General features: G+C 37.4%; 1 protein-coding gene across 3 annotated transcripts in view; it reads right to left on the minus strand.

The window, feature by feature from the left end:
- Positions 1 to 22,313, minus strand: part of TAFA2 (TAFA chemokine like family member 2) — a 550,698-nt gene that overhangs the window by 98,179 nt on the left and 430,206 nt on the right. The gene's annotated exons all lie outside the window — the stretch shown is intronic.

The following is a 22,313-nucleotide window of genomic DNA, read 5'->3' on the forward strand; positions in this document are numbered from 1 at the left end:
GCTCATTTATAACTCGTTGGAGAGCTCTGCATGTGCAGAAATGAGATCATAATCCCAAAACACATTCAGGTAGAGACATTGGAGGCAAAGGTAATAAAGAAGCATTACACAATGCAGTAATGTGCTTGATCAGTGTTCTTGTCCTTATCTACAGAGCTTGAAAATTATTTCCATTAAAATGAAGCTTTGGTAAGTAATTAAATAAGCACCCAAATTCTAACTTTCTGTGTTGTCCTATTCAATATAATACTGTAGATGGCATAGTGATATTCTGGTAAGAGGTATTTCATTTCCCTCTTAAAGAGGTACATTTTAATAAATATTGAAACCAAGGTAAGAGGGCGAAATCCAAGTCATCACATTAGTAAAAATTGAACTGGCATAGGGACTGAACCTGGAAATATTTGATACAGAGAACACCCAGGGGAAGAAACTGTCTACAGTGCCAGTCACCAACTTCTCTGTGCAATTTATAATCTTAGAGTTGCCTGGAGAATAAGAGGCTAAGTCACTTTCTCTAGGTCACAGAGGCAATATGTATCAAAGGGAAGACTTTGAACTGATTTCTTCTAGCTACCAAGAAAGATCCATCTAATAAACCATGATATCTCTCACAATAAAATTAAATATTCAAGTTAATTCACCAGAGGGATTATTTAAAACAACTTTGTTTCATTTAGTATGGTTAATAACCTCTCTCCCACCCTCTGACTACTGACTTGAACACTTGTGCTCTCATTAATTGATTTTCATTCTTTTATCATTCTTTCCCACACATCTTATTTGCCCACACAAGACAATCTATAACCCCTTCTTCTTTCTCACTGACCTACACTCTCTGACTCACCAATCTAGACTTCGCTCTGGATTTCTTTTTTTCAAAGTATTGATGGGCTTTTCATATCCCATTTGGTTTTTGTTGTGTCTGAATAAGTGTGTGTACTTTTCTATGTATCCAACTGTGAAGTAGTGAGAAGTAAACACTCATGAAACACAAAGTATTTTCAAGGAGGAGAGGAAGGAATTTAAGTGTAATCAAAGGAAATTGAGTCCAGGAAATTTGGATACTGATATGCTTGGGCTGGAAAGGTTAAAACTCTACTTAAACATAAATCTAATTAGGTCTACTAATTCAAATAACATTATCCAAACAATCAAAATGCTATTCCAAGAAAGAAAGTTTATAGGATTTGGAAGAGGAACTCTATTATATCTGAATATATCCAGAAAATGGGAAGATACATGCCATATATCAATGTTTGGGGATTCACAGTAGAGAGCAGATTTGTTCATTTATGTCTTTTATTATTATTCTTAGAAAACAGATGAATATCAAGAAATATGAACAAAGTAGGGAGGGAATGGATTTAATATGACATTGTGAATCTCTACCATATCCCCTTATGAACTTTCTTCTATTATATTCTGTGTATTTATTTAAAAGGCATTGTTAATGCTATTTCCTTCTTTCCTTGCTTTCTATTATTTCTTTCTTTCTCCTCCTTCCTTTTTACCTTCTTTCTTTTCATACTGTTACTTCTCCATTGTCTCCTCCCCCATTCTCCTTCTCCTTTCTCAAAAAAGCCTTCCTTTGTAACAAATTAGTATAGTGAAGAAAAAACAAATCCACACATTGTCCTTATCTAAAAATATATCTTATCTGACACCTCTAAGCCATCATCTCTCTGCCAAGAGGTAGAAAGCATGATTCATTACTAGTTTTCTGCAATTCTGTTTGGTGACTGCATTAATCATCATTTTTAAACTTTTAAAGTTGTTTTTCTTTACCATGTCATAGCGATTATATAGGATTCTTCTCTCAGTTTTGTTCACCTCACTCTGTATTACTTTATACACGTCCCACCAAAATTCTCTGAATCTGTCCTTTTCATCTTTCTATAAGCTGCAATAATGATGCCATGGCCCTCTTTGAGAATGAAGGACAAACAAGAACAACAATATTCTATCTATGTTCCTGTAATATGACTTGTTCACCATTCCCCAATTGAGGGACATTCAATTTGTTTCCAGTCCTTTGCTACAAGAAGGAATGTTGCTATAAATATTTGTTTGCCTATAGGTCCTTTCCCTTTTTCTTTATTTCTTTGGGATATATGCCTAGAAAAGGTATTGCTGATTCAAAGAGTATTCATAGTTTACTGAATTTAAGAATATAATTTTAATTGCTTTCCAAAAAATTTGAATCACTTACATATCCGCTAACAGTACATTACTGTCCCTGTACTGTCACCAACCTTCCAATAATTGTCATTTTCTTTTTTTCTCATCATTGCCAACCTTGTGGGTGTGAGATGGAACCTCAGTTTATTTTAATTTGAATTTCTCTTACTGTTACTTATTTGGAATACTTTTTAAAAATATGTCTTTATTCTTTTGAAAATTGCCTGTACATTTCCTCCGACCATTTACTTATTGGTGAATGACTCTTATTCCTACATATTTAATCAATTTCCTAAAAAATTCAGATACCCAATCTTTATCAAAAAGGTTTGCTACAAACAGTAAACTGTTTCCCTTCTAATTTTGCTTGTGCATAAATTTTTCTATTTGATTTCATAAAATCAAAATTATTTTTTCCTGTTAACCTTTTTGCATAGTCAAGATATCTTCTCTTGGTTGAAAAAAGTATCTCCTTTCCTCCTCTAATTTGTTTATGACATGAATTTTTATATTTAGTTCATATATCTATTGGAAGGTCTGGTGGTATACAGTACAAGATGTTGAAATAAACCTCATTTCTACTGGATTACTTTCCAGTTTTCCAAGCTGTTTTGGCCAAATCGTAAAAGTCCTTTTCCCAGTGCTCAGAATCCTTGAGCTTATCAAACAGTATGCTACAATTTTCAATTGCTTCAAGGTCTTATGTAACTTATGTAACTTGTGTTCTACTGATCAGCTTTTTAAAAAAATTTAAACTATCACCAAATACTTGTGGTAAGCACTATTTTGTAGTGTAGTTTGAATTCTGGCACTATTTTATTTTCTTTTATTCATCTACTCTTTTTCATTATTTCCATTGAGATTCTTGGTCTTTATTACTCTATATTGATTTTTAAAATATTTTTTATAACTCTATGAAGTAACTCTTTGGTAGTTCGATTGGTATTGCACTAAATTTCCAAATTAATCTTGGAGTATTATAATTTTTATTATATTAACATGACCCAAATACAATCTTTTAATTCCTCTATTTTTCTATATTTTTTGTAAATATTTATTTGTACTTATAGTCATATAATTCTTGCCTGTGTCATGGTAGGTAGACTTCCAAATATTTTATATATTCTGTAGCTATTTTGAAAAGAATTTCTTTTTCTATCTCTTACTTCTGGATTTTGTAAGTATAAGAGAAGGGTGCCCCAGTTAAACTTGTACAAAAAACTAGGCCAAAACACAGAAGCCTGGGATGTAAAATAGATATTCCTCAGAAAGGATAGGAGGGATGAATAGTTCAATTGCAAGTAAAGAAGACAATGAACTTGCCGCCAGGACATAAATTGCCTTCACATCTTTATCCCTAGTCACTCTTCTGCTTAAGAGCCATTCCACATAAGGAAGGGAGGTAAGTCTGACTAAACTGAAACATTTTACTGAACAATGTTGAATAGAAGAAGATAAACTTCTTCCAACTATATGACTCAGTTAATAGAGCTCTGGGCCTGGAGTCAGGAAGACCTGAGTTCAAATCCAGCTTCAGACTTCTGGGTTTTGTTAGTATAAGAGAAGGTGTCCCAGTTAGACTTGTACAAAACAACTAGGCCAAAACACAAAAGCCTTCAGATGCAAAATACATACTAGCTATAAGACCGTGGACAAATAAGTTAACCTCTGTTTGCCTTAATCCACTGAAGAAGGAAATGGCAAACCACTCCAGTATTTTTGCCAAGAAAACCCCTTGGACAGTATGGTCCACAGGGTCATGGAGAGCTGGACACAACCGGAAAAAAAAAAAACAACTTCTCTTATCTTCTTCCTGGAGATGACAAGCACCCTCAGAGCAGAGCTCTGGGAGTCAGGGAAGAGGCTTCTTCCAATGCTAAAATAAGAGTCATTGCCCTGGCTAAAAGAACTCTGTAGTACTCCAGCTGAAAAAAGTATAATCAAGCTCCAGCTGAAGACAGTAATCAACCCATCCAGCACAGATGCTGCAATGTTAAAATAGCCCAGCAGCTGAACCACCTGCCCAACAGAGCAGGGTAGTGGTTGCCCAGCAGCAGAATGGCCTGCCCACAACTGTCTCGCAAGTACTGCCAAGCAGCAGCTGAACGTGGTAGAGAGCCAGCACAGTGCCTGACCCAGCCCAGAAACAGATTGGCCCATCCAGCTGAGACACCATGCCCTAGACGTGCTGAGCCATCGGTTCTGTGAGAAGCCAGCTGAAAAGTGGAACAATTCATCCATCATTCACACCACACCCCAATACAAATGTCAAAGAACACCCTCTGGAGAGAGAAAGAACACTGATGCTGTGAAGTTCCAGAATTTGGAGTTACCTTAACCACATAAGCATATGACTGGCTACAATCCTTTTTTAAGTCCATGACCATTATCTCCCATCCTCAGACTCTGGGTGCATTTGTGGGATGGTGCGCCTCTCATATAGGGAGGAAATCAGGGGTATGCTTGTAAATGTTTTATAGCTAATTCTCTAAAAAACAGAAAGTACACAACCCACTTTTAAGTTGAATGCATTATTTATATTTTCTCCATCACTTTCTTAAGTCTAGACAATCTCAAAATAATAAATCCAGCCCTGATTTGTAGCACTTGATAATTTCCAAAGTATAAATGAAATTTTAACAGTGGGCTTCCCTGAGCACACCAGCACACCAGGGAAGGAAATGCTTATAATTACTCTTCTTGCTATGCCATTTGAATAAATGCCTTTGTTAATGAACTAATTGAGCCTGATTGTCCAGGGAAAGCATAGTAGTGAGGGCTAAGAAGCTAGTGTTAGGAACACAGCTGCCTTAATTATTACATATTTTCCCCTGTAATTTCACAACCCAAATATTCAAATGCTATGCAATTCAGTCTGCAGATATTAAATATTGATATTATTTCATTATCTATGGTATAATGTAGTTTTATACCTTTTCCTCTTTTAACCATGCCTATTTTTACTGTTGCCTTGTTTGAAATCATGATTCCTAACCCCGATTTTTAAAAATCTTCTCAAGCAAATTCAATTCTTCCCTAAAACTCTCATTTTAACTCTGAGACCCTCTGTTTCGAGTGCATTTCTTATAAACAACACATTGTATTCTGTTTTGTAATCTAGCACTTCTTAAACTGTGGATCACAACATTCATTAAGAAGTGCTGAAGGGGTCCCAAGTGTAAAAAGTTTAAGAAGCCCTTTTCTAATCCATGTTGCTAACTTCCTTTATTTTGTGTGTGAATTCATTCCATTGATTTAACTGGTATGGGGAATTTCCAGGAAAGAAAACACCCTCTACTTCAGAACCTTCACTGCAACTTATAGTGGTTGAAAAGTTGTTCAAATTTTTAAGAGTTTAAATGAACTGGACCACAAAACAAGTGTACATCAGGCAGGACACGAAGGGCAGGTTTTAAACCTGGGTCTTCCTAGCTTCAAGACCACCTCACTGGCCACTACATGATATGCTTCTCATTGTCATAGTTTTGATTGTTAATTATTTATTATGTTTCATCATATCCTCTTACACTTTTTTTCTCTTTTACTCCCCTGCCCCCCACCAGGCTCCTCTTTTAAAAGCAAGACAGAGGGAAAAAAAGAAGGAATCTGAAAAATGTTAGTAATATATAATTGAAGCAGTCTGTTCCTACTCTTCTACCCTCTTCTCTTCACCAAGTCCAAACACTCTGGTTCTTACTCTTTTCTGTTTTCATCCCCTCTACAAGATACCCTCTGCAAAGAAGTTTGTTGGGGCAGCTAGGTGGCACAGTGGATAGAGCACCGGCCCTGAAGTCAGGAGGACCTGAGTTCAAATCCAGCCTCAGAACAAACACTTGACACTAGCTGTGTGACCCTGGGCAAGTCACTTAACCCCAATTGCCTAAAAGTAAAAAAAAGAAAGGAAGGAAGTTTGTTTTGCTTGTGACTACTTGTTCCAAACTGGGCCCTTCTTTTTATCCCTCTCTACTTCCTCTCCACTAATTTTTCTATTGATCACAATGTATTTCTCTATCAAACACTGTGTGTGTGTATGTATGTATGTATGTGTGTGTGTGTGTGTGTGTTTAGTCCTCCCTTGTTTATTTTAGATGACAGTGAAGCTTATGGCATGCCCCGACCCTTTCTTCTATGTTCACATACTCTTCTTTTTGTTGACGTTGAGTCATTTTTCAGTCATGTCTCGTTCTTTGTGACCCCATTTGGGGTTTTCTTGGCAAAGATACTGGAGTAGTTTGCCATTGCCTTCTCTAACTTATTTTATGGATGGGGAAACCGAGGCAAACAGGGTTAAGTGACTTGCCCAGAGTCACATAGCCAACAAGTGTCTAAGACCAGATTTGAACTCAGGAAGATGAATCTTCTTGATTTCAGGATTGGTGTTTTACCCACTATGCCACTTTGCTACCCACTCTTCTTGGCATATTCAAATTATGGGAAATAGTAAATTCTTCCTCCTTCTTCCCTAATATGTTGCCCCCCCCTTTTCTTTCCTCTCTCAAAACAACAAAATGAAACAAACCCACATCTAAGCCCTGCATTTATATATGATATAGCTCCCTCTGTTACATTTACAGACAATAAGGTTCTAAAGGAACACTCATTTCTTCTCCCTCTGTTAAACTGTAAACTCTTTATCATGATTTAAACCCTTCTATTTGCTCAAATTATTTACCTTTCTATGTTTCTCTTGAATCCTGTGCTTGTATTTCAAAGTTTCTATTCAATTTTGCTCTTTGAAATGATTCGAAGTTCTCTATCCATTCTACTAAAAATCCATTTTCCCTTATAGGTTTATGTTCAACCTTAGAGAAAAGGATATATTTAGTTTTAAGGTTTTATCTTTCACCTTCTGGAATATTGGACTCCAAGATTTCCTCTTCTTAAAAGTAGTTATTATCAAGTACTATGTGATTCTGTGTTTCTTTGAAACTTGATTTGTTTGTTTGTTTGTTTCTGGCTGCTTGAATTGCCATTTGTTTGACTCGGAAACTCTAGATTTTTACTATGACACTCTGAAGTCCTTTCAGTGTGAGATTTATTTTGTAGATTGATCAGCGGATTCTTTCTATTTTCACTTTATCCTATGGTTCCAATAGATATGGAATGTTTTGTTTTTTGTGATTTCTTAAAATGTGTTATACAGGGTTTTTTGCTTTGTTATGGCTTTCAGTTATGATTCTTAAATTATTTCTCCAAATCTGTTTTAGTTCATTGATTTCCTTCCTTTGATTAATCCAGGGGTGGGGAACTCATGGCCTCAAGGCCACATGTGGCCCTCTAGGTCCTCAAGTGCAGCCCTTTGAATCCAAATTTCACAGAACAAATTCCTTTAATAAAAGGATTTGTTCTGTAAAACTTGGACTTAGTCAAAAGGCAGCACCCAAGGACCTAGAGGGCCACATGTGGCCACAAGGCTGCAGGTTCCCCATCCCTATTTTAATCCTTTAATTTTATTCTTCTGTGTTGTCTTGTGAGGTCATTGAGTTCTGCTTGTTCCATTCTATTTTTCAGGGTGTTCAAAATGTGGGTAAAGTTTTCCACCTTGGCTCTAAGCTATTTATTTTCCTTCCATTTTTTTTCTCTTCTAGTGCTTTAATTTCACTTATAATTACTTCTTCATTTCTTCCATCTTCTCTTGCAGTTTATGTGAGCCAAGTTGTTATTTTTTTCTAATATTCTACTTGTGAGTTTCTTTTCTTCTGGGCTTATCGTTTGGACTTCTTATGACCATGGCATTTCTTCATTATATTTGATACTTTCTTCTATTTATTCATTTTTTTCCAGTTTTACCAGTTTTAGTTCCTCAATTGGGACTTTGTGCCAGGGCCAAGTTCCAACACTCTTGGATGGGTTAAGTAGGTTCTGTTTTGTTCTATTTCCTCTGTAGACCGGATATCATTGCCAATTCCCTTCTGGATGAGGTTCCTGATATATCCCACATATGAAGACAAACAGCCAGGAATCCCTAGTTACCATTTCCTGTTGGTCCAATATAATAAGAACTTGCCTTGACCCATCTCTTCTTCCTTCTTCTTGTGCAATTCCCAATCAGGAGGGACTTCCATCAACTGCTGTAATATTGACAGGTCCTCATTGGATTTTGAAGATGGCCTTAGTTTCAGACCTCCTACAAAACCCTATGGTGCAGGTTACCAAGAGCTGACTTAGCCTTGTCTCCCAGCACTCCAAGGAATGTACAAGCAGTTCTTCTCTCCCTGTACAGTGACCTGTGAAGGCAAGATACATTCTAACTTCTCTTCTGACAGACCAAGGATGGGATCCAGCTTCAGGCATGTTCATCAGATCCCCTGCTGGTTGCCCTGGAACAAAACCTCTAACAACATTGTCAAACATTAGACCCACTTAATGGAGCTTGTGCTGGCTTCCCAGGAGGGACTTCCTTCCCACCATTCACAGGCTTCAGACCCATTTACTGGATGGAATATGTACAGGCTTCCTCCCTACCAGCCTGTGCTGCTTTCTGGCTTTCTTTTTTTGTAATTCTAGACTGGATGGAGAAGCTTACTTATCTTTCTCTTATGTCCTCTCCATTTTGTTGATCTATCTAGAGGCCTACTCAGGCCATTGGTGTTGTTTGGTCATGTCCAACGCTTCATGACCCCATGGACCATAACTATCCATGTGGTTTTCTTGGCAAAGATACTGGAGTGTGTCATTTCCTTCTGCAGTAGATTAAAATAAACAGGGTTAGGTGACTTGCCTGGGATCACACAGCTAGTAAGTGTCCGAGGCCAGGTTTCAACTCAGGTCCCCTTGACTTCAGGCTCAACTGAGCCACCTAACTACGTCCCAGGTTGAGGAAAACTGACAGGCCTTGAACCCATTGGTGAGTTAGGAGGATGTCTACCCCAAGCATGTGAAGACACAGAATGGGCAGATGAGAACAATTTGTTCCAATGGCCACGAAAGTGGCTGAAGCAGGTGTCGTGGAGAGCTTAGAGCTTTGTCAGACATCAAAGACATCATCCACTGCATCCCTGTCATACTGACTTTTATTTTGCCACTGGACTTTAATGACTGGAAGAAAGTGAGGCTGGTGATTCTATGCAGCTCTGCCTCACTTAAATCGAATTCACCTCTGAGTTAAGACATTACCCTGTGATGTCATTGGTGCTCTTTGAAATGAAGGACAAATAACAATCTGGTCGTCATTCCAGATATTTGGTGAGGTGCATGTGGGAGCCCTGGGCTGAATATAAGTGGGCCTTCCAAACCCAAAGAGTGAGGGATCAAGCCTAGAGAAAGGCTAATATGAGTTCATTTTTTTTTGTCAGCCTTCATCCCCCCAGTAATTGGACTAATTTAGAACACAACTCCAAATCCCCAGATCCCTCCAAGAGTACAGACATAAAGATAAGCAGATGTCTCAAAAGTAAATCTGCTTCCTTGGAGACATATACTACTAATACTAATTACTATTATTATTCATTCTTAATTATAACATATCATCTCATTTGATTCTTTCAATGACCCTGGGAGGTAGTTGCTATTATTATCTCCATGTCTAAAGCCATATTTGGAACTCATCTTCCTAACTTCAGTTCTAGCACTCCATGTATTATGTCACCTAGGTCCTCCATAGGGCATGCCTTTCTTTTTTTAAAAATTTTTTATTGTAATTTCAATCAATTTATAGTATTCTTTTTTTATAAACAATTTTTAACATGTGTTTTTAAAACTTTGGGTTACAAATTTTCTCCCTTCCTCCCTCCCCACCCACCCTCATTGAAAAAGCAAGCAACTCAATATGGATTATAGATGTATAGTCATGCAAAACACTTCCATAGTAGTCATGTTATGAAAAACTAAGTATATTTCCCTTCATCCTATCCCACTCCCCATTTATTCTATTCTTTCTTTTGACCCTGTCCCTCCTTAGAAGTGTTTGCTTCTGATTATTCCTTCCCCCAATCTGCCCTCCCCTCTATCATCCCCCTGCTCTCTTGTCCCCTTCCCCCCTTATTTTCCTGTAGGGTAAGGTAGATTTCCATACCCAATTGTGTATGCTATTTCCTCCTTAAGCCAAATTATATGAGAATAAGATTTACTCATTCTCTCTCACCTTCCCCCATTTCCCCTCCACTGTAAAAACCTTTTCTTGTCTGTTTCATGTGAGATAATTTACCCCATTCTACTTCTCCCTTTCTTCTTCTCCCAGTATAATCCTCTGTCACCCCTTAATTTTATTCTCCAGATATCATGCCTTTCTCTTCAACTCATCCTGTGCCATTTATCTATCTATCTATCTATCTATCTATCTATCTATCTATCTATCTACATATAATTTTCCCTCCCACTACCCTAATACTGACAAAAGACTCACAAGTTACAAATATCATCTTTCCATGCAGGAATGTGAACAGTTCAACCTTAATAAGTCTCTTACGATTTCTCTTTCCTGTTTACCTCTTCATGTTTCACTTGAGTCTTGATTTGAAAGTCAAATTTTCTATTCAGTTCTGGTCTTTTCATCAAGAATGCTTGAAAGTCCCCTATTTCACTGAAAGACCATTTTTTTGACCTGAAGGATTATACTCAGTTTTGCTGGATAGGTTATCCTTGGTTGTAATCCTATGTCCTTTGCCCTCCAAATATTAGAGTCCATGCCTTCTGGTCCCTTAATGTAGAAGCTGCTAAATCTTGTGTTATCCTGATTGTGTTTCCACAATACTTGAATTGTTTCTTTCTGGCTGCTTGCAAATATTTTCTCCTTGATCTGGGAATTCTGGAATTTGGTTCCAATATTCCTAGGAGTTTTCCTTTGGGGATCTCTTTCAGGAGTAGATCAGTGGATTCTTTCAATTTCTATTTTGCCCTCTGGTTCTAAAATATCAGGGCAATTTTCCTTGATAATTTCTTGAAAGACGATGTCTAGGCTCTTTTTTTGATCATGGCTTTCAGATAGTCCAATCATTTTTAAATTCTCTCTCCTGGATCTATCTTCCAGGTCAGTTGTTTTTCCAGTGAGATATTTCACATTGTTTTCTAATTTTTCATTGATTTGGATTTGTTTTACAGTGTCTTGATTTCTCATAAAGTCACTAGCTTCCAATTGCTGTATTCTAATTTTTAAGGAAACATTTTCTTCTGTAAGCTTTTGGGCTTCCTTTTCCATTTGGCCAATTTTGCTTTTTAGGGCATTCTTCTCCTCTGGCTTTTTTGGACCTCTTTTGCCATTTGGGTTAGGCTATTTTTTAAGGTTTATTTTCTTCATTATTTTGGGGGGTCTCCTTCAGCAAGCTGTTGACTTGTTTTTCACGATTTTCTTGCATCAGTCTCAGTTTTTCCTCTACTTCTCTTGTTTGCTTCTCAAAATTCTTTTTGAGCTCTTCCATGGCCTGGGACCAATTCTTACTTTTCTTGGAGGCTTTGGATGTAGGAGTTTTGGTTTTGTTGTCTTCTTCTGGTTGATCTTCTTTGTCACCAAAGTAAGATAATATAGTCTGACCCTTTTTGCACTGCTTGCTCATGATCCCAGCCAATTACTTGAGTTATAAACTCTTTGTTAAGGTAGGGGTCTGTTTCCAATGTGGAGAATATACTGTCCAAGCTCAGGAATTTTGTGCAGCTATTTTCAGAGATACTTCTAGGGACCTGTAAATTTTCAGTTCTTCCAAGGTGCTATGACAAGGGCAAGGTGTTTATTCCTTTCCTGGCCTGTGCTCTGGTCTGTGAGTGACCACAAGCACTCTTTTCTGTCTTGGAATTGTGAGGAGGATTCCCAATTTACTACCACTACAAGCTCCACCACGCCAGTGCTCCTCCTCACCCCAGGACCGCCACCCATAACTGTGACCAAGATCCAAGCACAGGCAAAGCAAAAGAATCCTGCACCAGCAAAGAGATCCCTGCAATACCCTCTGATCAGCCACTTAATTTCCCCTCAGTCTGTGGGCCAGAAGCTCAGTATACAGCCGCCACCCCAGGGTCAGGCTTGGGGACTGGCCTGGGACCCCACCGCAGTTTCTCTCTCTCGCTGCAGACACAGACTTTTCCCACTGACCTTCTAAGTTATCTTTGGTGTTCCTGGGTTGAGAGTTCTGGGAACCACCACAGGTGCCCAAAATTCAGTCCTCTGAGACCTGCTCCAGATTTGGTGATGCCTGCTAGCCCACTCCAAACTGTGCTCCTTCCCAGCCCGGTGTCTTAGGTTGTCTTAGGCTGGATATTTGTTTCACTTTGCCTTTTTATGGGTTCTGCTGCTTTAGAATTTGTTTAGAGCCATTTTTATAGGTATTTGGAAGGGTTTGGGGGACAGCTCAAGCAAGTCACTGCTTTCACTCTGCCATCTTGGCTCTGCCCCCGGCCATGCCTTTCTTGAGACAGAAAATAGTGTCCTAAACCTACTGCTACTAGAATCTAATATAATTCCTCTGTTTGGCTTTTAAAGCCCTTTATGTCCTGGCATCCACTACTTTTCCAATCTTTTTTTACATAGAATTGCTCCCCTTCCCTCACTCTACAATTAAGCCAAATTGGCCATCTTTGAGTTTCTCACACAGCATATCCCATCTTGCTTTTCTGCACATTTGCACTGATTACCCCCCATCCCTGCTTTGAACTCCCTTCTCCCCTCAACCTCTTATTTCCTTCAAACACCATCTTTTACACCAAACCTTCCCTGATCTTCCCAGCTGTAAGAGCTTTTCACTCAAAAAAACTTTGCCTTGTATCTATATGATATTTACCCATTTATGCTGTTCTCTTCTACCGCAGAATGATAGCTCCTTGAGGACAAGAACTTGCCAATTTTTATCTCTGTATCTCCAGCACTTAATACAATGGCTAGCACAAACTAAATAGTTGATAAATGCTTGTTAATTGGTTGATTGCCATTAGGAAGGGAAGAACCAGTCATCAAGACACTTAATTTTCAGTGCCAATACCCAAAGTAGCCACTCTGAAAGGAACCCCTCAGAGCTAACAGCAAGGCCCAAACCTGATGGTTTTTTCACACATACTGTAATCAAAGTTCATTCCCAGAAGGGTATATCTTAAACTTCATTGGCCTCAAGTGGTGATTGCTTGTTTACAAATAGGGAGTGGGAGGATAGGGATCACCTGCATCCACAACTATTGCACACACACGGGAAAAAAAATGACATTTACAAGTTGATTGAAGTAAATCTAATAAATGGCAAAATAGTTAACTAGGAAACAGCCAGATGGCATGGCAGATAGAGCACTGCACCCAGAGTTGGGAAGACCTGAGTTCAAATCCAACCTCAAATCCTTACAAGCTGTGTGACCCTGGGCAGGTCACTTAACCTCTGCTTGCCTCTATCTCCTCAACTGTAAAATAGGGATAATAAGAGCACCTAGAGTTGTGAGAATCAAATGAAATAATAATTGCAAAGTGTTTAGCACAATGCCTGGTATATACTAAGTGCTACATAAATGTTAGCTATTATTACTGCAAAAAGATTCTTAGCCTTACCAAAAAAAAATTATCACAGTAATTTTCAAATAAAAGGTTTGTCTGATGCTTTAAAAGTTTAATTAGGATCATAAATTAGAGCTAGAAAGGTTCTTAGACATCATTTAGTCCAACCATTTCATTTTACAGATGAAGAAACACAGCTACCTGAATTTAAACCCAGGTCCTCTGATTCCAATTCTAATACTATTATTATTAAAAATAACAACAACAATAATAATAATTTAAATTTTTTTCAGAAAAAAAAACCAAATTCTATAAAATGAATCACACATATATTGACCTAATAGCGGCAATGCACGCATGTAGCCAACAGCATTGTCTGCCCCAGCCTACAGTAACATTGGATTATGACATTCTCCTTTGTTCTCTAGCCTCAAGAATTGGATATTTATTTTACAACTGAATATGCAATGGACCTGACTACATGAGTGAAGTATCTGACATCAGATAAAACAACCATAAACTTGCCTGCTCAATATAGCAACTCAAAAAGAGAGAGAGAGAGAGAGAGAGAGACTAGAGTCCATATGAACTAAGCCCAGAGCCAAAATTAGGGTGCAGGGACTAGAATTCAGTCCCAAGTCACCAAAATGTGGAGGGCACTGATAGGACACAGAGAGTCCTTCACTAGTTATAAACAATTGCATCTAAGCTCAGCAGCAAGAATAATTCATTAATAGAGCAAACTACCAGAGACTGTAACTACCTTCCCACTCAAACCCCACTCCAGGTCAATGCCTCCTTTGCCTTCCCACTTATTTCTGGCCATCCCAGCAAAAGGCTACAAGGTGTTCTAGAGTCTGCTCTCAAATTGCTGCTTTTTTTTCTGTCTGACAGATTATTTTTCTTAGAATGAGAAGAAACGATGTTCTCCTACCCATTTTAATTCTTACATTTAGTGACAAATATCTCTATGAATGATTTTGTTATAAATTAATGTTCATATTCAGAAAGGAAAAAGAGAGCTTAAATATAAGCTAACACATCCGAATGAGATTTATTGAAGGGTATTCTTTACCACTGACTGAGGCCTCAGGAGGGCAGGAAACAGGCGATGCTTCAGGTCTTTAAGTCTGTTCAAGATTAATTTGTGGTGGCTTGCAACAAACACATATGGCTTCCTAGCTTCCTCTTTTTATCCCATCCCCGATGTGTGTGTGTGTGTGTGTGTGTGTGTGTGTGTGTGTGTGTGTGAAAAGTCTCCATTTTTTTTTTTGGCTCACCAAGGCAGTGATTGGTAGGGAAGCAAAGTGTCATTTGTCTCCAATCTTAGATCTACAGGTAAAGGAGGAGATTGCTTTCCCCACCTCAGTGGATACAGTCATAGAAGGCCCAGAATAAGGGGCAGCTAGGTGGCTTAGTGGATATAGCACCGGCGCTGGATTCAGGAGGACCTGAATTCAAATTTGGCCTCAGACATATAATACTTACTAGTTGCGTGACTTTGGGCAAGTCACTTAACCCCATTGCCTACCCCCCCCGGAAAAAAAAGCCCCAGAATGTAATCACCAATAGAGAGTGTCTATGCCCTTGGAAGGTATGAACACTTTTCTGAATAAGGGCGCAACAACTATTAATAGAGTTGAGGAAATAAATAAGCATGTTACATGTGTATGTGTGTATGTGTGCACATATATATTTCATACACATATATATACATGTAATCTCTCTATATGTATGTCTATAGCTAAGCTCTGGAGAGGAGGAGGCAGTTAAGGCTCAGAGGGTGTCGTGGAGGAAATAGATGTGGCATGGGGGAACACGTAAAAGATATATGACATGTTTTGGTACCCTGGAGTATTGAAATTGGCTGAAAGGGTAAAAGGAATAAGTCTGACTTACCCTACTGCTAATTTGGCAAGTTTACTGGTTCTAATCTCACAGAAATAAGGGCTTATTCTCATGGCCTTAACTGGACTCTAAGAAACTTTCACAAAGCTTAGGGACTCATTGCTCCCACAGGTTGCTATGAGCTTATTAACAGGCCTCAGGGCAAAACAAAGAAGAAAGGTGCATTCAGTTTGCTCACGGTCTAAATTTCTGATTTAACTCAACTCTCCTGAGCTAGTTGCTAGATTTTAAAACATGTTATAGGTTCAATTAACAAGTTAATCTTAATAATATAATATTATTAATTATTTAGTGCTAATTAATCTTTCATATGATTGGTCAGTAGGCAGTTTACTAACTTGTGAATGCACGTATGCATTTTCTAGCAAGCAATGTCAATTCCTTTACATTCATAAAGTTAGGGTTACACTTGCAGTGACAACAATCCTAAATAGTAAACATGCCTATCTATAGATAGATACCTTTCTTTCTATTGATAGACAGATGGATAGGTAGATGGATAGATAGATAGATAGATAGATAGATAGATAGATAGATAGATAGATAGATAGATAGACAGACAGACAGACAGACGGAGAGACAGACAGACAGACAGACAGACAGACAGACAGACAGACAGACAGACAGATAGATAGATAGATAGATAGATAGATAGATAGATAGATAGATAGATAGGTAGGTAGATAGATAGATAGAAAGACAGACAGAGATAGGCATGTCTAGATCTATATATTTAATATAACATAGATAAGCATATAGAGATATGGACATATAAGTGTATATACTTATGTTTACATGAAATGTATGTATACACACACGTCTGTGTATCATAAGGGCTAAAGCAGCCCAAAAGCAAACATTATGAAATAAATTATGGCAGTCCCAGCTTAGCTGTTCCTGTCATAACACCACCTCAACTGAATTTAAGGCATTCTTTGTTTTGTTTCTCCCAGGTACCAAAATTCCAAGTTATAGTTTTGACTTTGCCCTTTATTTTGTATTTATATCTTGCTTAGTTTTTCCTTTCAATCTTGTTGCAAGTTTTTTTTTAAAAATCAGAGCAGGGTGGGGCAATTCAATACATCTGATTTGTCTCAATATTTATCCTGGGGGCCAGTCTTCTCATCCAGGTTCTAGTTCCAACAGTGACAGACAATATCTTTGTGCAAATCACTTCCCCTCCCCAGTGCTTAGCACACTGCCTGGCATACAATAAATATTCAATACTGTTTAATGACTGACCTACTGACTGACCTCTCTGGGCCTCATTTTCTTTATAATATTATTATATATTAATATACAATAACATATTAATGAGAGAGTTGGAATAGATGAATTTCTATGGTCTGTTACAGTGCTAAGGCTATGGACCCATACTCATCTTTAAGGTCCCATCTACTTCCCAAATTCAATGATTCTAGGTACCCTCAAAGACGAGGATGAGGAGGAAGAGACTTCTTATATGATGGTGACTAACGATTGCTAACAAATGTGTCATAGTAAGATTGTCTTTTTTTCTTCTTTCAGAGTTTTCTCTCCTAGCTCCATCACGTTACTCACAAAGCCACAGATACATATTTGCAAATACAAAGGCATTTCAGATATGACCTGGGAAATGGAGAATCTATGATTCTCTAGTGAATCATTAGAATACCTGGAACTCTCTACATTTCATAAGAGAAGATTGCTCCTAGTATTACTAGCGAATTGATTTTTTTTCTAAGAACTGCCTTTCAAAAACAAAACCCAAACACCCTACTATTTATAAACACAAGATCAAAGAACATGTCTACTATAACAATAAGATCAGTTTCAGACAAATATATTAATCTCTAGAAATATTCTCTCATACTTGGTTGTCATCACAGATAACAGGTGCTGTTAACCTTTGAACTTGAACAACTTTTTTGGAAAAGTAGATTGTTCATTACCAGAGAAATCAATAAAGCATCCAATTTGTTCAGTCATTTAATATGCAACATTGTACCTTGTTTATGATTTTATTTTGATAACTTTTATAAGAATTTTACAACTATGCTTAATGAATTTTAAATATCTTCCTATTATACAGACCCCCCCAAAAGCATTAATGTTACATATAAAATAGCCACAAAATGGAAAAAAAAATCAAATATCAGAGGATACGATAGTCACTTCTTAGCCTGACACTGATATGCTTTTTTGGGGAAAAACAGAGCCACTGAAAGGTTAATTGACTTTTAAAAATCTAAGTAACAAATATTATTATGTCAGAAATAAAAGTCTGGCCTCATTACTTCATCATCTTCATCATTGCTATGGATTATAATAGTGATAGTAATACTAAATAAAAGGAATAGAGGCTGGAGCTGTGATTTAATTAGTTTAGGAAACTCCCTCTATCAACGTAGGTCAGCCCCTTCTCTTGGTCTTACAGACTCAGTTTTTAATTTAGATTCAGAGTCTCTAATTTAGTCTTAGAGAGTGGCATAAAACTCAGAGATACTAAATGACTTTCACAGGGTCACACTGCCAGTATGTATCAAAGGTGGGAACTGAACCCAGGTCTTTTGGGCTTTAAGCCCAGTTCTCTATCCCCAATTCCATATTGCTTCCATAATAAACAATATTGGATATTTATGATCATTTATTAAAAGGTAGGCTTGAGAAAGATCAAAGAAAAGATGAAACTGATAAAAGGCATTTCCCTCATTCACATCATTATGCATTACTATTTCTTCATTAGTGAGCATCTAACAGAATTAAAGCCCCAGAAGTTTGGGTTTCTAAGATAAAAAGTATTTTTGATTATCAATTCATTGCCTTCAGAGACAGGGAGACAAGCTATACTCCTTGGAATTGCCTATCCTGAAGTCAAACATCTTAAAAGAACCAGCTCCTACAGCAGTAGAATACTTTCTCAATAACACAAAGAGTCACATAACACTAAAGATGGTATATAATGAAAACGCACAATAGACAATGGGGTTACTTTATAGTTTTCCCCAACCTTTTAATGCCCGGAATAGAATTAGACTTCCTAGAGTTAAGAAATTAAGTCAAGATTACTTTATGTTACCTGATTAACTCTAATGGTCCACAGCCTGAATTATATGCTTTAAGAGAATCATTTAGAATGTTTTTGAATGTGTGCATGCGTGTGTGTGTGTGTGTGTCTGTGTGTGTGTGTGTAACTGTGCCTTAATTTTATCCTTCAACTTGTCTCAAAGAGAGGACTTTCAATAAAAATAATGCAAAGACTACTGAGTTTAAACATGGGAACAAGCTTAATTTTTTCCTCCAAAAAAGAAGTCATGTTTAGGGTGTAACAACAGGTGTTAAATGTCACAGTCATAGATGATTAGATGACTTCCTGCTTAGAGAATTCTCCAATTTCGTCTGACCTTATATTTTGACAAGAAAATTTACTGAAGACATCCAGTCTGAGACTGCTTCAACTAACACCGAGACTACCAGTCTCTTTTAGAGTATCTTCCTTTGAGAGTTGTTTCTCCTGGTAAACTTGCTCATAAATCTAAGAGTCCATTGGGTTTAATCCATTCCTTTTATTTTGAGGAAGACAATTTCCACCAGTCTTTAGCCAATTAAAATTAGTTTTCTGGTTTCTTTGTAGCACATCTTTTGAATAAGTCAGCATTTATATGCTTCACTTTAGGGGGAAAAATAAGCTTTCACCAATTCACTATTTATAGCACTTATGCTCCTAAGATTTAGTTTGGTTGGAGCTTAGGAAAGTATTTGATAGGAAGCTAGGAACTCTAAACTGGCACGTTTCAAAGGTGATTTCCAATATCTAAAGCATAGTGAATTTGAGCACTTTGGTGAGGGGAATTTATGTAAAAAGGATTTCTGATAAAAGGATATACTTAAAAATCTGCATAAATATGTTGCTTCCTATAATGAAAGAATTAAAAGTGGAATCCACCAGTTAGTAACAACTTTCCCCTTAGGTTTTGCTCTCAGAAATCTCAGAATATATCTGTATGGTTAATGTCTATGTCTCCAAAAATATAGGTAACAGGATCCCCAGCTCTATAATGCACCCAAAGTAACAAATGCATTAATCAGGTTCTAGACAGCCTTTATTCAACCACTTAGATAACTTGGAAGATGCAATAAACTTACAGAAGCCCAGAAACAAATGCAAAAAGCATATAAAGGGACTTAATGACCCATAAACAATCATTGCAATTCTTCCTCCTCTTCGGCAAGTCTGACTTTTCCACAAAGGTCCTACATTTTTCTATATTCAGTGCCACGCTTAGATTCCCCTTGGAAGGAAACAAAACTTGGGGTTATCAACAGCGCAATCTCTCCCCAGCATTCTAGTGACTACCTCCTTTTACAGTCTGTTCAAGCATCATAGTATCACTCTTTAGTTTTGATGTCCCTCAAAGGGAAGTTTAGGACTACTAGACAGGAAACCCCTTTCCCAATGGACCTGCATTGTCTGAATAATAATGCATAGCAGAGTATAAAATTCACATACCTTGCTCCTTCATATTTTAACTTTGGTCCCTAACTACTGCTTCACCCAGTCTCAGGAGAGACATGCACCATGACATATACTCTTCAAGCAATTCTTCTTCTCTGAATGTCATGCCAGACACCCAAATCTAGAACTAGGGATACTCATAAGGCAATACTCCAGACTAATACTGACCTATAAATCCCTTTCCACTAACTAGAACTCTTAAACTAGCATCAAAGTTATATACAAGAAATATGCTATTTTCAGTGGATATATCATAGCCTTCATAACTACAAAAGACTTTATTACTTTGTATATCTAGGTAAGCTCCCTCATTTTGTAGGTAAGGAAATTGAGATCTAGAGTGATTTGCCACAGGTCACTTCTCATCCATTTTTAGCTTAATAAATCAGATAAGTAATAAATTTGATAAGTAACAAAGGTATATTTGGTAAGTATCAATTATAATAAATAAATTTGATAAGTAAAAAAATGGTGTATTTGAATGTTTTAAATGAGGTTTGGTCTACATTAATGAAATATATGTTGAAGCACCTGGAAAAATGACTATAAAAAAGCCAGATCCAAGTGACAAAAAAAGCAGTTCATCCTATTTGCCAAAATAATTCATATTTAAATTAAATTCAAATTTAAACTTTAGACCGTAAACAGCTCTAGCACTTTGCATTTTAGAATCAACAATGGGAGGCTTCAATGTAACATCCAATAGGATGAATAACAGGAGATAAAAGAAATCACCACAGATTATCCAGAACCTTTAAGTAGAAGGAGGTAATTCTCCATTTCAAAACCGTTACAAAACCGGGGGGGGGGGGGGGGAAATCACAAAACAAACCTACCAAATGAATTCTAAATGACTTCCCCATGAGATTATTCTCTGTGTCACTGTGTGCCACGCTTTCAGGATCTAGGCCTCAACAAATTGCAAAGTTATTCCAGCAATTTTTTTAAAGTTTTAAGTGATTTACATCAAAGTCATTTTTAAGAGCCAGTTTCTGGTAATGTATGAGGCAGAACTACGTAAACACTTTCCCTCGTGAGATGACTAACTTCATTCAAAAACCTTCAGACAAATTTTTCAAGACCGGCAGAGTACCTTCTGCAGTGAGTGGGCTCTGCTGACTCCTTGGAGAAAAGCACCATATGAGTCAGTGTTCTGACAAGATGGCTACTCTCAAGCTCAATAGAAGTCTGCTGACATAAACCTGGGAAGATCTTATCAGCAAATCTATATCCCTGGACAAGTAAAAGTATTTTTTTTCCATAAATTTGCCCCCCAAATCATCCACAGACATATTTTACAGAAACATAGAATTCTACAGTTGAGAGAAACCTCCAACCCATAACTCACAAGAATTCTTCACTAAAACATCCCTGACAAGAACTCCTCCAGCCTTTGCCTAAATACCCTCAATGAAATTTTGCCTTGATATTTAATCTGTATTCAACAGTGCAAAAGCACGGAGGTTTGACCAAAGATTATCCCTCCATCATAAGCTTTTGCTCGCACTCTCTCTCTCTATTGCAATGTTCCATGCAATAGTAATTAATTTCACATAATCAGCTTAGTGCACCAGAATTCAAGAAATTGTAAATTCCAGAGCAATGCAATGACAAACCATGATTCCACATGACTAAAGATGAAGCATGCTACCCACCTCCTGACAGAGAGGTAGTGGCCTCAGGATTCAGAATAAGACATATATGTTTGGACTTGGCCAATGAATTTGTTCCACTTACATATGCATATGCTAAGAGGGTTTTATTTTTTGTCATTATTGTTCAATTGGAGAAAAGCGAGGAGAGAAAATAAGTAGTTGTTAATTGAAAAACAATAAGATTTTCAAAAATTTTTCCTTTCTATCCTAAAAAAAAAAGGAATTTGAAAGTAAAGCTATTATAATTACTTCACCAAGAAACAAAAAGTGACATAATAGGGTTAGGGATAGGGACTGAACCTGTGATATTTGTGGGGTGGGGCATGAGGAGAGGTGCAATCAGATTTTCTAATTAGGGAAGTAGAATTCTTGAGGGTAATGGTAAACTATACTGAAATTTCAGAAAACAGGAAATTGACTTCTTACCTTAGGAGTATTTGATTGTGAAGGGAATAAGTCAAAAATAGTCCCATTTTAATTCACTATATCAACCCTACTTGCCAGAAACGAAAAAGGGTAGCCTTCTGACTACCACAACCTTTCAGGTTTAATGTGTATCTATAGATTAAAAACTCTCACTGCTTGGCTTGGGAAGGCAAAGCCAGCAACAGCATATTAAGCATATTATCGCTAGTGTCTGAATGGAAGTACAAATAGACACCTCAGGAAC

The sequence above is a fragment of the Phascolarctos cinereus genome, unplaced genomic scaffold, assembly GCF_003287225.1.
Source record: "Phascolarctos cinereus isolate Bilbo 61053 unplaced genomic scaffold, phaCin_HiC Scaffold_1;HRSCAF=81, whole genome shotgun sequence".
Lineage (NCBI taxonomy): Eukaryota > Metazoa > Chordata > Mammalia > Diprotodontia > Phascolarctidae > Phascolarctos > Phascolarctos cinereus.